We start from the raw sequence: 18,951 nt of genomic DNA on the forward strand, positions 1-18,951 counted from the left end.
GATTAATTTAATAATTAATTGGGCTTATATTTTCAGGTGATGAAGACTATGGGAATTGAAGATCTCTCTCTCTCTCTCTCTCTCTCTCTCTCTCTCTCTCTCTCTCTCTCTCTCTCTCTCTCCACTAACACCAGAAACTAGATTTGAAAAAATAAATAGTAGTTTCTATTTTCGGCTGAACGTTAAACCTCAACCGTACGATCGGCATATCACCTCATACATGTACGGTCTCGAAAGACGTGCCCAATGAATCAGTTTTCGAGGTTCAATTTTCAAAAGACGTGCCCAACATAATTTTGGCTTGATTGTTTTTGCTCTCTCTTTTATAGCTCAAAATAGTTTTGTGAACGAAAACTAACCCATTTGTCGATATTATAACTGCAATTAGTAAATTTGAGCATTTGCTTAAGTGGACAAGTTGGCACCAAGAGGGGATGTTGGAAAGGGGTGCCTACTTGTAAGGTTACCTCAAATTAGATAGATTGGAGGCCTTTAACACTTTGAGATTCTAGGGTTTGGATGGCTAAATCAATTTGTGGAACCTTGTAGTTAAGTGCACTCGTTTGGTGACGGTACTCAGATGGGTGACCTTCGAGAAGTTTTTCCCCCATTACATTTTAACATCATAGCCATTTAGCGCGCATATGTGTTTTCATTCTCCTTTCTCTCTCATTCTCCTTTCTCTCCCTTATATCGCTCTAAATGGCTATCATAGCCATTTCAAGTGCATTGGTGCTTTGATTCTCCTTGCTCTCCCTTGTATGGCTTCAAATGGCTATCATAGCCATTTGGCACATATTAGTGCTTTGATTTTTCTTTCTCTCCCTTGTATATATTTAAATGGCTATTTGATGTAGTCACATAGCTGATTGCCAGATAATTTTGGCTTGATTGTTTTGGCTCATAGCTGATTGCCAGATAATTTTGGCTTGATTGTGTTGGGAAGAAACAACTTTTTTCGAGCATTGATGTGTTGTTACAGCTATTTTTGGAAAAAACGAATAGAAAGAGAAGAAGAAGACACGACGATGAGAAGAGCAAGATAAGAAGAAGAAGATCAAGGAATGAAGAGAACATTCAAAGTTCTCCCTCTCTTGCCTCAAAAGAAAATATATGCTTCGTACTTGGTCAAGCCTCTTTATTGCTATTGTCAGTCACATTCTCCAAGAAAGCACTACCTTTTAGATGAAAAGGCATGTTTATTGTTAGTCACGTTCTCCAAAAGAATGTTACTTTTTAGATGAATACGATAGTTTTTTGATTTATAAGTTTTTAAATTTTTTTATTTGAATATAGCTATTTTTCAACGTTACGTTGCCCGCTTGCTCATTGGTCTACTTCTATTTTCTCTCTCTTCTAAAAGGCCCTCCAAATGACCTCCAAAATATTCTAATGGTAGCTCATCATGGGAAAAATGAATTTATCTATGGTTCACATTAATCAAACTCTCTCCTTCCATGTGTAAGAACTCTCTCATCATGTAAAAGGGTATCTTTTATGATCTTAATACTACTTTGTATAGGGCACTATATAATACAATTGAAGGCTAGAAAATGCAAAAGGAGCCCCAACTTGAATAGGGCAACTTTTGCCCAGACAATAAGCTTGTGTGGGGGCAAAAGTCACCCTGTTCAAGTTGGGGCTATTTTTGTAATTGGTGGCCTCCAATTGTCATGTACAGACATTCACAAGCACATACACATAGACCTTGGTATCAATTAGAGTTGGGTGTTGGCTAAATCAGAAAGAACTACACACTCATTGTGGTCAAAGAGGACCTAGGGAGACATCATGGGAAGTTGGGCCAAATTAATCACTATTGATACCACATAATAAACATGCATGCAATCCAGTGTTATCCACAATGGCTCTCTCTCTCTCTCTCTCTCTCTCTCTCTCTCTCTCTCTCTCTCTACCTCTAATATCATGGCTGGATAATAGGACAGAACTACACACCCATTGTGGTTAGCGAGGACAGGGGACATCATGGGAAGTTGGCCCAAATTAATCACTACTGATACCACAAACTAAACATGCATGTAATCCAGTGTTATCCACAATGGCTCTCTCTCTCTCTCTCTCTCTCTCTCTCATATCATGGAAACTTACATTATTTAAACTTTCTATATATAAAAACCCACTTGTATTAATAAAAAGGAGTTACATTGATTGTCTTTAATAGAGTAGTAGTGTCGAACACAGTATCTAAGGATAATTTTCTAGGCTAACTTATAATGTTCTTGAGACACCTAGCTATAGTCTTACGCCTCTTCTTGCTAAGTGGAAGGGTCCCCGATAATATGGCATTCACAACACAATCTGGGTCCTTCTGACCAATACTCTCTGCAAATGCAGTGTGTGCCAACAATTTAGAAGCGTAACCCCCTTGGAAGGTAGCATATGCTGTAGCCTTGTTGATGAGAACTATCTTGTCAGCGTTTCTTGGAATCGTTGTTGACAGGACCTTGCTAAGTACTTTGAGGGCTAACATGTAGAATCTTGCCATGGGGGTGAATGCATTGTGCACCACAACAAGGTGTTGAGGTACAATACGACCCATGTAATGGGCCAACGTAGCATCTCTTCCAAAACCCTTGTGTGTGCCACATTTACGTTGAGCCCAAGCATCTACAGAGACTATATGCTACACACAAGAAAGAGGATTAGTGGAATTCTAGTAGTATTATCAATTATATTTATTAGATTCATACATAATTTATCTTATCGTGTGTTTGAAATCAAAGCCAACCACCTTAGGCTTGAAAATGTCAATGGAGGACTTATGTTCCTCCAGCGACACTAATGTAGCATCCTTAGATTATCTGGTCGGCACGGCAGTTGTTCTTGAGATTTTATAAACTCCTCCTCAGTCTCACAAGGCTTTGATCAACCTCTGCAATTGCTGATTTCAGGATCATCGCCGACTCATGCACACCACCTTGCACCAGAACAAGCCCTTGTTGTTGCAAAGCCTCCGAGCCCTTGTGTTGTCGATGGGAAATTCATCATTCATAGCTAACAAGGAGAGGCACTCGGCTTGGTTGAGCTTGTAGACCTTTTCTAAGTCATGTAAAAAGAGGATTCCTCCCCTTCAATCACCACCACAAAGCTGATCTTACTAAGCTCATGCTTCGACATCTCATGTGTAACCTCCTTTCCCTTGCCCACTACATCTGGTACATCTAGGGTACCCTTTATATAGGAACCTCCCCCCACCTCTTCTCCACCCTCTGTTGTGGGGGCTGAAGCACTTGCCTCTCCAAAGTATGGCACCAATGCCTTTGACGAGGATGCTTCACCAAATTGAGGTGCCTCAATTTGGAGGAGGAGATCTTTGGCCATAACGGCCTCAACAAGTTGGCTGAGGACCTCAGGTTTAGGATCCTCCTCCTTGCCTTGTATAATGCAACAAATGATACCTACTAAAAGAAGTAATCCTTTGACTCAATGTGTAGTTCTTTGCAAAGTCAACCATAAAGATATCTATACCCAGGTTCAACTCCACCCTCTTATCAAGATTTGTGGCCATCGGACACCATCTAAGGAACCAAGTGTAGGAAAAATGTGGATTTAAGGGTCACCCTCAAATACCAATATAATTAGAAGAAAATGCAATTTAAATTGTAAGTATATTATTATCATTTTAAATTGCCAACTGACAAATGCTAGTAAGCTTTAATGACCTCCTACCCGCCATCCAACTACTTCCTCCTACCCTCCCAATCCCCCCTTTCTCCCTCTCTATGTGCGTTTAGGATTCACTTTTCTCAAATATGCACCTGTGCAGGCCTCTCTATGTACGCAAGCAAGCGCTTTTATGAAGGTCTTCTCTTTATGCGTTTAGGATTCACTTTTCTCATATATGCACCTGTGTATGCCTCTCTATGTACGCACGCAAGAGCTTTTGTGAAGGTCTTCTCTTTATGCGTTTAGGATTCTCTTTTCTCATATATGCACCTGTGTATGCCTCTCTATGTATGCACGCAAGCGCTTTTGTGAAGGTCTTCTCTATAACCATCTCTTGTTGAGAGTTCTCATGGATACGAACTGTGTAGCTACATATATGACTTCCCAAAGGTATCCAGATTTTAATTACATAATTACTAGGGAGTTGTGGTGAATACTTAGAGGAAATATTAAGTCTTTTTAAAATGGTTATGTATTGGCACAGGGAATGGAGACATCTCCATTTCAACAACTGCACCAAGATACAACCTGTGCAACTACTACAAATATGGATATTTCTCAGAACTTGCAGAAGAATGTAACCATGAGGCTTCTACATCTAAAAGGAAGACTTTGAGAGCATATTGGGCAAAATTCAAAGGAAATCAACGAGCAAGATTTAACAATATAGTGACTCAAGACAATGGTGTGGTAGATGAGCAAAGAAGACGTAAGATATGTCGGGCTATGGTGCAATTCTTTGATCAAGTGGCTATGGGAATGGACTCAAGTATTCAAAAGGATATTTTCCAAAAAAAAATTCATCAACCTTGCTTTGCCGAGTATGCAGGATAAAGCTTCAAAAATTGAAGCTACGATCAACACCTTGAACCAAGTGAAGGTGCCAAGGTCATCACAGCTGAGAGCTTTTCATGAAGAAATCATCCCTCATGATGGTGGTGAGAATGGTGAAGGTAATGAAGCATATGGCATGAGTCTTCCACAAGCTACAAAGGTTTTAGGGGTCTATAAGAGAAATTTGTATTCAAAAAAATCTCACCTATTAATTGATGAAGATGGATTAATGCCTTTATCGGCATGCCAAAAACATGGACACAACACCCATATCACTCAAGAGGTCAAGGACCTTGTATTTGCTTTTTGGTCAAGTGAGACAAGGATCTCCCCCAATAAGAAAAATGTTTGTCACAAAAGATTGGCTAGATCTACATATGTGAAGCATCCAATTCATCTTGTTGATGAGCCTCAGGTGAGCAAACTGTCTATTGACATCTAGTGAGAAGTAGTTAGTACATGTAGATTTCTATTTGTGTTTTCAATTTGAGTTGTGTTGAAGATGCTACTTTCTATTCATTTTATGGTTTTCAAGGGCTTTAAGTTATATATGGATATTGCAGGTTGAACTTTTCCTAAGATTCAAGGCAACATATCCACCACGATTGAAGATCTCGCAACGCTGTCTTGAAAGATTAAAGCCTTTTTTTTGTTCAAAAATTGAAAGACCACTACAATTTTTGTTGAATTGCACATATACAAATGATTTTTTTAAAGGATGTAGTCAATCAAATGCGCCATCACTAGTTTGGAATCTATGGGCCATCATATGGATGTACTTGCTCAATGTGTCTTACAATAGAGGGAGCCACTCATGGTTGTTCTGCCTCATGCAATACATATACGAACGAGTGTTACATATCTTTGGCAAACTATATTGTGTCCCATGCCTGATGGGTCTACCTTTCATGTATACAAATGTGTAATGGGAACATGTGATACATGTGGTGTGACACAATTGGGCCTGTGTCCTAGAGAGGGTGTGTACCTGAATTTGTAGCTATCTATTAAGGTTTTTGAATACAAAGAAATAGGACAAGATGAGGAAGGGAAGAAGAAAAAATGTAAAGATATTGTTAGCAAGAAAATGTTTTCTAGAGATCTTCTACAGTTATTTAAAGACCACCTACAAAAATTCATTATGCATAACTTTACATATAGGTGGCAAGCCCATCAATTCAAGGAATGTGTCACAATTTCCTAACAATGTTGTGGTCTCTATAGTAGACTTTGTAGAGAACTACTACTTCAAAGAACAAAATGAAGTTCAGTCAATGCATTGGTTCACAAGTCTAGTAACCATTTTTGTTATGATTACCTATTTTCACATTGCTTCAAGTGAGATCAAGAAGACCATGCATTTATTCATTTCAAATGATACGGTGCATGATACCTTAGCTGTGCAACATTATTTCCTATTACATGTTGAATGGCTCAAAGATCAAGGGTTTGCATTCAAGCAGCATTGGGTGTGGTATGATGGAGCAACTTCACAATTTAAAGCAAAGCAGCCTTGCACTTTGTTGCTAGATACACAGAGCTCACAGGTATGGAAATAACATGGAATTTCTTTTGTTTAGGCCATGTAAAGGGGGAGCATAATGGTGCTAGAGAAGTTGTCAAAAGAGCTCTGACACATGAGCAATTAAAGATATATAGTGTCATCCTTATATAGGTGCAGCTAAAGTTGTGGCTTTCTTGAGGGTCCACCTCAATAATGGAGCCACAACAGTTTATGATAAGCAAAGAAGGGAAGTAAGGAGATTTTTTTGGGAAGTAAAGGAAGGTGATATCAATAGAATCCACAAGTGGAATTGTATGACCAGAAAAGGTTCACATTCTATGCACTGTGTAAATGGATATTCTAAAACTAATACTATTGCGTTGCGGTCAAGGAGATTGTCGTGCTTTTGTGCTCCTTATGGAGGATAAATGGAGAAGATGCAAGAGTAGGTCACATGTAGAGATGTGGCAATACCACACTTTGGTCCCCATAGCCAATAATGATTCTAACGATGCCAATACATCACATGACAATGACAACTCATGTGGTGTTGATAACATTCATGGTCCAACCAACTTATGTGAGACATTATGATTACTTAAGTGATGCCCTTTTGTGTCGGAGATAACTTTGCAATCCCTCCCGAAGAGGAGAATGAAGAAATTGTTGATTTCTACCTTGTCAAATGTACAGTAGTCAAAGGGCTGGCAACTAAGGATCAAAAGGATGCATGGGGTAACAAGATTCATAAAAAATACTTATTTCGTGGAGGGGCACTGGTATAAATCCATAGTAGATGACATGTATGAGCTTTGGGATGATCAACCAATTGTTTTCATATACACGCATTTGGTAAGGCAAAATATGTTTCGACTTTCCCATGAAGCATATGAGGCAATTTATAATAGTATTCCTTTTGAGTTGTAATACTCTTTCTATGAGAGAAACAAAAATTTCCAATAAAAATTACAAACAAATATACAATATTGATGAGTATCATGATCATCATCCACCACTGAAAATCACTAAACCCTTCTCCTTTTCGGAGTTGGTTCATCATCTACATGATCTTTAATTGGAGCAAGTATTTGTTTTTGATACACCTAAGGAGCTCCGCTTTTCCAAAATCTATAAGCACCGGCTATCCTTGATTCCACATGATAGTGCATATGCTTTGTAGGTCGTGGTAAGGTCCTCTGAAGGCGTAAGTGCCAGGCCCCTAACCAAACACTTGCAAAGTTGTTTGCTTCTCTCGTAGCATTATTTTATCATTATTCCATCTGATAGGATAATCCCCCAAGACATCTGGACAAAGTCTTGATTGCAAACAATGGAAAACTTATATTGTCTGAAAAGTTCTGGTGATATATAACAAATTGTGGCAATTTGAACGATTTTATGTATTCTCCAAGTGTTGAGTCCTTTCCCAATCCTCTTATGCATGAGCCTTTGCCTTGATAAATGAAATCGTCTTCATACACGACGAGCTGCAAACAAGCAACATGTATCATTTTAATAGGGAAACAAAACACATACAAAAAGTGTGGATGATCCATTCATTCATACACACCTTTTTATTTTCATCGTAAACAAGTAATTCATCTGTCCAAAGTTCAGTTGAGGACTCCCCTCACTCAACATTCATCCATCCCCTTGAGGACTCCCCTAGATCAACATTCTTTCCCATATCAAAAATGTGGATCTTTTTTTGAATATTGTGGAATTCCTCCTCAGATGGGAGCCTAGCTTGTTGATACAATGAAGCATCTCTAAACATCATTTCCAAGGATTCTTCAGTAGTAAGGAGTTCCGTATCCTTAACATTGGAGTCAAAGAAGAAGGTACTTATCTACCCCCTCTGTGTCTACAAAATTATCATCCTCCTCAAGATTATGTGCAATGATTGTGAGGGCAGTAGTCCTCCCTACGGTTAAAGGCTACCTGTAGATCCGATGTCATTTAACATACTGGAGATCTCCGATTGGGAAAGGCAACAAAGTAAGTGTAGGAATGTCATTATTATCTTCGAGAACTTTATGTCCTCCTAAGGTGGAATCAAAGTATCCTCACAAAGATGCTCAAGATCAAGAGATTGAGCTAAATTCCTCTCCTCAGCAAAGTCAAGAATATTTGCTCCTTGATGAAAGTCTTATTCCTCCTCCTCAACTTTGGATACATTCACTTCGACATCATGTGTGCCTTCGTGGTGGTCACCATTTCCAAGGATCAGATTTAGATAACAGATTAGACCGTGATCATACCTCACAAAGTGGCATGTGTGGCTATGAACAGGGCACACAAAATAGCATGTGTGGCTATGAACAGAGCACACGAAATAGCATGTGTGGCTATGAACTGGGCACTTCTTCCCAATCCTTTTCATGCTCTCTAGAAACCATTTGTTGAAGGCTTCTTTAAGCTTTTACATGAAACTATTTTCACAAGATAGCTTCATGTCATTGACATGCACGAACTCGTCAGTCCCAACAATAATTCTGTCCCTCGAAGTTAATCGTGAGAATTCTACCTCATGCTCTAAAATGTTACCACCACCGCCGCCGGCCTTGAGGATGTCCCCTAGAGCAAAATCACAGTTAAACATTTTTTATATTTCCTGGAAGCAACCATGCAGCTCTAATTTATGCAAAAAATCGTACATCATTGCTAGTGGTGTTTGTGATAGAGATGCGCTTGAATCCATCTTCCAAAGAGTTAATATGTAGTAATATAAGATGGTTATTCATGCAAGAATCACTAGCATGCAATAAGGTTTTGACAACCATATTTGGGGACCCTATTCGCATTGTGGTGATTTCGACGAGTTCAAAATAAAATAATGTCAAATCAAATTAACAAATGTGATAAGATTTCAATGGTCGTATTTGGGGACCCTATTCGCATTGTGGCGATTTCAATGAGTTCAAAATAAAATAATGCCAAATCAAATTAACGACATCTCTAGAAGATTTTCTTTGTATAAGAATCGATAATAGAGTGTTCAAAGTGTCTTTTTATACAAGTCCCACAACGCGATAGGGTTGTGTTCGAAGAAACGACCTATTCGGGTTATGGTGATTCTATCTTAATACATAGAAATAAATCAAGAAATGGCCTAAAATAACGTGTTCAAAGGGTCTTAATGGTGTAAATAACATTAATCCCATGACTTTCGTACAAATCACCACAACACAACAGGGCTGTGTTCATCCACGAAGAAACGACATGTTCACGATGTGATGATTCTATCTTAATACATAGAAATGGCCTAAAATAATGTGTTGTTGAAAGTGTCTTAATGGTGCAAATAACATTAATTCCATGACTTTCATACAAATCACCACAACATGATAGGGTTGTGTTTGTCTATGAAGAAACGGCATGTTCGCATTGTAAATAACTCAAGAAATGGCCTAAAGTAACGTGTTCAAAGAGTCTTAATGGTGAAAATAACATTAATTCCATGACTTTCATACAAATCACCTCAACGTGATAGGGCTACTACCTGTATTCATCCCTAAAGAAATGGCATGTTCGTGCTGTGGTGATTCGCCATGTCCTCAGCACTAGACTTATCCAATTTTTTATTGCTTAAGAGAGGCTTCAGATGGGGATTTCAATCTCTCAGACCCTTTAGTGCCAAACATTTTATCATCAAAATAAATGGCATCTATATAACACTCATTAAAGGTTGCAAGTAAAGATAGTTATGAAAATTTTGGTCTCATAAACCCTTGAGAAACAAGATCAAATGAGTTTAGATTGCTTTCTCATTGGCTGAGTAATCCAAATAGTAGTATCTTTATATGTCAAATGTACCCAACCCCATACAGACTTAGTTTCTTGTTGTTTGACATTGTTCAGCTAGTGGACTAGACTCTACTAAGTCCAATCATTCCACCCTAAAGGAATTTTTCAAGGCAACATAAGTAGCCTTGATAGAAGGCTCAAAAGTTCAAAACCAACATGTAGCTACTCCATCCAAGGTCCAAGCTGAAAGCTAAGATTTGAATAGGTTCATCAAAGACACCTATGACTTTGTACATTTGCTCAAAAACTTCTAGGTGGTCTAATGCGTCATACTTGTTCTTCAATCTCTGCACTTGTTGAGCTTTTCACTTGTGTTGTTCTAGAAGTTCTCAGGAGAAATGGGTGTTCTCCTTAAACCTCGACCCATAGTATCCACAATTGTTAGCATTTTTTGAGAGATTCCTAGAGGGAATGTTGGTCCAAAAGGAGACATTAGTGACACAGGAGGCACCACATGATTTAACAAAATTTTGGACACATGAGGTGGAACAAATACAAGTCTTGGTTGAGATTTAGTAGCCATTCTCGGTGGAGGAACAACCATACTACTCCTGGGTATTTCAACAAATGATTTGGGTCTCATATTGGTCCGAATTGAGGATTAGAATTCCTCAAAGTACCAAAGGATTCTCTCAGAGTAGATGGAGCCTTAGCAAGGTTTCTCAAGAAGTCTAAGTGCTCATCATGTGGCTAAGAAGTGTGGGGATGTATCGAACTCACTTGAATGTTAGCAAGTCTTGGCATCATGGCTTAAAAGGGGGAAGCTTCTGCATGTGAGTAATCATCAGCCACATTTTCGGGGTTAGAAAAGCAAGAGAATCAAGTCTATCTAAGGCGGCTCTCTCCAAGGAGACAACATGCATGTCTCGACACTGATGATGGAGATCTTCTCACAAAGGAGACAAAAAATGAAAAAATACCCAAAAATTTAAAAAATTACTATTGGTGGGCACATACAAAAAAGCAAACTCTAAGAGCCCGTGTACGTGTAGATGAATTTAGAAGTGCCATGCCGAGAAATATATTGTAACTATGCCTGCCATCATGACTGGCACGATCCATGACATGAGAGCACAATGTATACACATAAGAAACTTCAAGACCTTTGGTATACAGGGATATACAAGAGATGCCCATTATTCCTTGACTTTCCAAATGAAAAATTTCCCAAGAATGAGAAGGAGATGTATACTTGGGCTTGTAAATCAAAGCAATAAAAGATGTTACGTACTATATAATTAGATATTTCAGTTTATTTTTTATATTTTTTCTTATATCTTTTTGAATCGTAATTTATATTGTGAAGACTCAAATTCTACATGACCAATCACATGTTCAAGACAAGGGCAAAGGTCTTATGGAAGATCAACCGGCTAATGAAGATGAAGATGAAGAGGATGATGATGATGATGATGATAAAGGGGAAAAAGTGCCAAAGAAGGATGCCACGAGGGAAGAGAGAGAAGCAAAGGCACAAGGGGAAAAAGATGACTCTAATGTCTCTGCACATCGGAGTATGCCGAAAGCAATTCCGAGAATAGCACTTGAAGGATTGAGGCAACCCCAAAATTTAACGAAGTGGGTCATGCAGTAACACAGGCACGGCACTCTTTTACTCATGATTGATTAGTTTTATTATTAAATAGTTTCAAACCACGGTATAGTGGAAGGGCAAGGAAATAAACTCAAATCTGAGAAGAGGACCTTTACAATGCTATGGCTATGGTGGGCCACATTCCTAAACACAGGAATATGAATCATACACACCAACCACAACAAGTGGCGACCATGCCCAATGACATGCTAGTGCTCACATGCACTAAATGTGGAAGTGATCATTTGATCAAAGATTGTCCCTACTACCGAGCAAGTGGTTCCACTTTTACTGCTAATCAGGCCATTAGTGTGCAATCTAGGAAGATCACACCGCTCAATGTCTTCGCACGAGCTCAAGCTCAATCAAGAGACAAGGGAAAGAACTGGGCAAATGCGACTATTTCCACATCTGGCCCCGCAGGAGAAGAGTGAAGAAATTAGAAAAAGGGGACACACGAGTTAGAATCCAAGATGGATCCGAAGAAGATAGAATTGATATCAACCAGCAACCCCAAAGGGGGTTGGTGAGTATCCCAAAGCCTTAGTCGAGGAGTACCAACAACTTCATGAAACTAAGCCAAGGGCCAATGGAGTAAGGGATACCATCTATCCATGAGATGAACTACCCCGAAATGGGGTCTTGAACATGCCAACCTCGATTTCGGAAGGCACTGAAGAGGACTCCCAAACAAACACAATGACTGGAATGTTTAAGGAAAATGAGTTGGGGGAATCTATTCATTCATTTCCCTTGTAAGAGTATGAGACCCTTTGATGGGAAGAACACTCTATATCAAAGGAACCCAGGGATATAGGAACCCAGGGATATAGGAAGCCTCGCGTTCAACTGTACTATCCACACATGTCCAAATGCCCTTGGGGCAATCACCCACCTTATGGACAGATGTAAAAGAATGGGTCGAGGGAGGACTAAGGCCAGCTGATAATATTGATGAGGCTCTGCCACCCTTGGCAGAAAGACCCTTGTGAAGCATACAAAAGGAAATGCGAGTCATTAAAATACCAATTAACCAACTGGGACGCTACTATGAGAGTGACGACACAAACGCTACCATCCCGATTCATCATAATGGATACCAAGCATTGGCTATCTTGGATAGTGGGGCAGGTGTTAGCATCATTAAAACATTGCTGGGAAAATTGGGGGAAACCTGTTTTAAAAAGAGCAGATCTAATCGTTTAAGATGTCTGATGGAACATCTTCGAGACCCATTGGGCTCTTGGAAAATGTTAAGTTCAGACTTTTTTACGTTTCGCTATCGTCATACATTTGTGGTCATGGACTTCCTATGCCAACCTGATACATATGACATAATATTGGGACGACCCTTCATGAGAGAATCCAAATTGGTGCATGATTGGACCTTGGACCATGTATATGTACGCAAGGACTCACAAATCTTGAAGATTGATCTAAGAGCATGGAAAGCACACCCCATGGAAGGGCAATTGTTCTCGGTAATAACTGGGTCACACGGAGCGAACCACGTCCTTACAAATATGCCAACCTACAGATGAGGAGACCAAGGATGAGGAGGAAACGAGAATGTATGCATCATTACCTCCCCCTGATTTCAGCGAAAATTGGATGCATGTGTTGGCTACCATTGATGTAATGCAACCCAAGGGAACCCAGTATTTGGAATATGGAACCGTCTCCACATGACTTCTATCTGCATGGTTAATTGGTAAATCATGGATGAGGAATCAGGAGGGGAGACATCAAGTAGTACAAAAGATACTGTGGCACGAAGCCGTACCAGTGCTTAATGCCTCAGACGATGGCGGAGACAGAAATGGTACTTAGCTGGATGAAATGCCCTGCTGCTGCGAAGTAGACCTATGGATGCCCAATGGTTGAGATACCTTGAGGCTACAAGGGTACATGATGAATTCTCAAAGGATTGGGGCGAAGAGTTGAGCAAATTGCACTACAATGACACCTTCATCAAGACACCCTCCATAATGTCCTCTTCGAGATTAATACAAACAATGTTCATTGCTAATTTGCACGTTACCATAGCACAATCTCCACATCTTGTTCAATTTTCGATTCTATCTTTCAGTTTAGGAGGCATGAATTAGCAGAGAATGTTTCACGTCGTGAAATAGGAGGACTCGGTTTATGTCGTGAAACAGTAGGAAAATGGTTCACGTCGTGAATTGTTTTCTTGTACTTTCACGTGCTCAACAATTTCCATCCTTAAGATTAAATTCCTTCGTTCAGTCAAACTCCCTTCTTTAGCCGACCCTCTCAGCATTAGTTTTGTCAATCCGTCAGTTTTGGTCTTCATGTAAAACAACAGGATTTCTTTTGCGTCGTGAAACAAAAAGTGTTTCACACCGTGAATTGCTTCGAAAATGGTTCACGTCGTGAAAGTCTACTGCACTTTCACGTGCTCCAATTTTTGGCGGGTTGTACCGTGTCAGAGGTGTCAGGATAAGGGTTTCTATTTTTGGAATGTAATCCCATGATTTTCGGTGAAAATCCCGGCAGTGATTTCATGAGAGCGACTCACGGGGGGCGTGAAATTGCAAGAAAATGGTTCACGTCGTGAACAACTTCCTGCACTTTCACATGGAGTTTTTTGCGTCAGTAATTTGTAGTCTTGGGTGCATAATACTTATCCAAATGATGAAAGTTAGATTGTGCCAATGCTAAGGAATGAAATGCAAGTTCTTGGCTAAATCAATGGTCCCTTGTGTTTTTGAATTTTTTTGAGTTTTTTGAAAAAAGAAGAAAACAACACCCAGCCTGCTTCTTTGCGTTGGTGTTTTTTGTGATGCTAATATTAACTTATCAAGAGTAACCAATGAATTCTTTCCTAAACTAATTTCCACAACATTCACTGTGGTTTGCCTCACCTCCAAGAGAGAACTCTACACATTCATCTAATGGATAAGCAATAGAACACAACCGTCGTGGGGTACTTACCAATGCTTTGATCTCAAGCCCCTTGAGGCCTCCAAGCTCGCTTTGTAAAGCTTCAAGCTCCAAGCTCCACCTCCACTCTGTCACCGTGGAGTCGCTCACACCTTCACATGGACCAATCACACTCTCTCTCACTCTCTCATACAAGCATAAACACACAAGCATGAAAGAGGCACAATGCTAGAATGCTCTCACTCCTCACTCTCTCACAAGCACAAGGGGAGAGTTCTCAATAGCACAAAGGGGATTGTGTCCTTTTCATTATGAGAGATTGCCTTATATACAATTGGCCCTTATTCACACTTGGGCACCCAAAACTTACTAACTAGGCCTTGGGTGACCAATATCTCATAATGTACAACCTTTATTATGCCTTTACATGACACTTATTAATGTCCTCAACTGAGGATCATGTTGTTAATCTGAATGGGACTAACAACAATCTCTTGCCCAATCTGAATGGGATTAATCCGAATAGGATTAACAACAATCTCTTGCCCAATCTGAATGGGATTAATCCGAATGGGATTAACAATAATCCAAATGGGATTAACAACAATCTCTTGCCCAATCTGAATGGGATCAATCCGAATGGGATTAACAACAATCTCTTGTCCAATCTGAATCACAAAATCAAATCAAGGAATTGCCTGATTTGTAAGTAATGCCATAGTTAATGGTACCTTTGATGTATTTTAACACATGTATCCTTGCCTTCTAGTGGTTCTCTCGGGGTTGATTTGAGAACCTACTAAGGACACCAACTGCAAAGCTAATGTTAGGCCATGTATTACATTGGAAGATCAAACTCCCCACTAACTTCTTGTACTCCTTATCCACCAGTGGAGAAGCATCAACCTCCATGGGCTTCAGATGCATCTACATTTGTTATGTTTCAAATGAGATAGAGAGTGCTTTTGCCAATGTCTCCTTAGTCATAGGCACCACCTTCCAACACTCTGCACTTTATAGTTCTTGATTAACTGCGCCATTTGTTCTTTTGCTTCCAAAGTATCTTAAAATTCTTCCAATATAATCAAGCCAAGTCTATGAGTCCAGTCCTCTCCAGCCATGGCTAGTGGTTAGGGTGGAGTTTGATGGTTCAAACTTTATGAGTTTACATGTCACCATGTTGGCAACTACAGAAGGGGTTGAAATTCATTGCAAGAGCAAGAGAGCAAGAGTATAAGCAAAGTGAGCTATTGTGTAGAGAAAGAGTCTAAACATAGTTTTCCTTGGACATCAATTTTGAACCATTGTGTGCTTGATGTGATGTGCGATTCACTATCTTCGTTGATGTGATGTGCGATTCACTATCTTCGTTGATGGAGCAAGTAGAGTGGGTAGTAACTCTAGCAAGGGGATCAAATCCCATGCCTATTTCCTTCATCTCATGAGGGTGTGGCATGAGGCATCCTCCTATAACTATTGTGCTCATGCCTACATGTGAACCTATTATTTTCCTTTTCACCCTAGTGTTCCTACCTTGATATGGTTATGTCCGATCTGAGCTTCAAGTTTCTAAGATGCGGACCCATTCTTGAGTTGAACATGAACACCCAGTCACCTTCCCTAAAAGAGTTTGTATTTTGTATTTTGTTTTCCTACCAGTATGGCACTTTTTTGCATTTCCTCCTCTAGTGCTAGCAATTATTCTAGTCTGTGTTGAATAGATTGTTATGGGGAAAGCCACTCCTACACTGCCACTCTTATGCTTGTTGTTGGCACAAAAACTCCATGGACACAACTACTTCTAGCCCAATGTTGTTTGCCTAGTTTCGACCTTTTATGTTATTCTAAATGTCCATAGTGTAAATTGTAGCTTCTCACCTAATCTATCTGATTTTTGTTGACAATCTTCTTCATTATTTTCAATAGTACTTGATCGGTGGACTTTGCATTACACTGTGAATAATAGATTGTTGATTTTTTTGTGTATGACCAAGTGTGTTGGCCGTGATCTCAAATATCACTTCATTGAGAAAATGTCCTCCTTGGTCACTTACCAGCTTTATTGGACATCCAAACCTTGTCATGATATTCTCATGCAAAAATTTACCAACTAAATACTTAGCTGAAGTGTCCCTAAGTGCCTTTCCCCCTACCCACTTGGTGCAATAGTAATTTCCATTTTGCAATCGAGATGTAGCAATTTCCATTACAATTAAGATGTAGCAATTTCATGTCCACTAAGCTATAGGGTCTACCTTGTCAATGAAATCTAACCCCCACTTCATGAATGATTCAAGTGTGGGCAGAATCGAATCGTGCAACATTCTTTCTGTTACTATTGCAGTTGCTATCCTAGCCTTTGACATACATCACACTACTTGGCCAAATCCTAAGCATCTTTTAGCACAGTTGGCCACCATAGGCCGACTCACGTTACTTTCTTACTTGTGATGTCACCTCTAAAGTGACCACTACTTAAGCCTTGATGAGCTTCCATTAGGATGGCTTGCTTGCTCAGGATTAGGCACACTAGCACAAAAAGATGTGTGTTTTGAAGGCACTATGCATTAAGATAATGAAGTAAAACAAAAAGTTTCTTTAATTGTGTACAAAAGTGGTTACCTTACCAATATGCACGCAAAATGTTTATATTGAAATAATTAATTTTGGTATGCTAAAATTTTGGTTTGTTTAACCTTATGAAAAAAACTAGGTTTAAAAATTCTCAAAGTTTTAAAGGCCTATTTTATTTTAGAAACAAATCTTGGCAAATCTGCTTAGGAGCCAGGCATTGCCACACGGGCATGTAAATGTACTGCATGGAGGCCACCTAACAGAGACTTCGATGCTAAATTTGCACGTATAAAGAGGCGGCATAGGAGGCTCCAGAGGGGGCATTCTCGTTTTTCCTTCCTCAACGAGAGTGCAGACGGAGCTGCCTTTAGCACAGCAGCAGCAGCAACTGCGAGTGAGTGTGCTATTAATCATGTGGGCGGTTGCCAACTCTACCTCCGCCACCTCTCTCTCTTACTTGGGGGAATTTTCATTTTTTCTTCCTCGACAAAACGAGACTACAGGCGCAGCTGCCTCAATTGCGACTGAGTGAGCGTGCTCCTCATTATGTCGATGGTTGCCAACTCTACCTCCGCAACCTCCCTCTCTTGCTTGGCTTCTTGCCATGCTCGCTCTGCCTGAAGTTTTGCCCGTTTTAACAAGAGAGAGATATGAATGGATTCTGGCTAGCTATGGCTATGATGGGCTCTCTCTAGGGCTATGGCGGCGGGTGAAGAGAGAGAGAGAGAGAGATAGAGATGCCACTCCATTGGCGTACCGGCCGTCCGATTTCAGCCCCTTGTAAGTTATAGCCATCCGACCTCATTACCTGCATAGATGGCTCCCAACCTTGTAAGTCATAGTTGCCGCGCCTTCTGTCTCTTGCCTACTGCTCATGGATGCGTTAGAGGCTACGAGCACCTCCGGCCACCCGCGTTGGAGAATGATGGATGCCAACTTGTCGAAGCTGTCGCTAGAGTACTACATGCAAGTGGTGGTGGGGAGCCCGTACATGACAGTCCTCGTCCAACCCCTCAATAGCAGCGTCACCCCAGTAGCTTCAATGAGATGGAGCTCTTTGCCTTCAACCTGACGACGGAGGGCACCGACAACTCCTCCAAGTCGATGGCCTTTGTCTGCGGCTACATCGTGCAAGTCAGTTACACCTCCACTAGCCACGAGGTGGAGGTTGAGGTGGCGTTCATGCACCTATGAGGACACGATGGCCGCATTACTACCCGATTAAAGTCCACTGCGTTCATGGTCCCGATGCTTCTATATGTAGAGCGGCCCACATGGGGTTATGGCCACACGATCACACAATAATAGGAGAAAATAAAATAAGCTCCCAAAATGTTCTTTTGAAATAAATAATTTTGCTATTCTAAAATGTTGTTTGATTTACAGCATGATAATTATCATACACACGATAATAATTAAAATTTGGTGGCGTTACTATTCCTTTGATTTTAAATATGTTTTAAATTTTCAGGATCTTAGTGAGTTGTAATTTTTGTATCCGTGCTAGCGTTAATAATAAAACATTAAAATTTAGCCTACATTAAGGTTAGCACTACTGAAAAAAATTCACGCATATAGTTGAGGCAACAAGGAGTAGAAAAAAATAGTATATAGGGAAGGCAAGTGTGAGTCCGAGTGGGTTTCACACTTATGTAGAGGATGTTAAAGACTAAAGAATGGAAAGGTAGATACTTTTAGAGGAGGGCAAGCACATGAATTAGCCACGTGTCTTCATGCTAGCAAGAAAATACATCAAAGACATGGTCACAGAATAAATAAATATGCATAAAAGAAATTCTTTTATATTAAAAGAGTGATTTTCATCATAAATGATTTGTATGCATAACCATATGCATAAAAGATATTTTTTTATATTAAAAGTGTGATTTTCATCATAAATGATTTTTATGCAAATAGATGCATAAAAGAAATTCTTTTATATTAAAAGAGTGATTTTCATCATAAATGATTTGTATGCATAAACATATGCATAAAAGATATTTTTTTATATTAAAAGTGTGATTTTCATCATAAATGGATTTTA

This window comes from Cibotium barometz, chromosome 12 (genome assembly GCF_041138505.1).
Source record: "Cibotium barometz isolate CiBa-2024 chromosome 12, ASM4113850v1, whole genome shotgun sequence".
In the NCBI taxonomy this organism is placed as follows: Eukaryota; Viridiplantae; Streptophyta; class Polypodiopsida; order Cyatheales; family Cibotiaceae; genus Cibotium; species Cibotium barometz.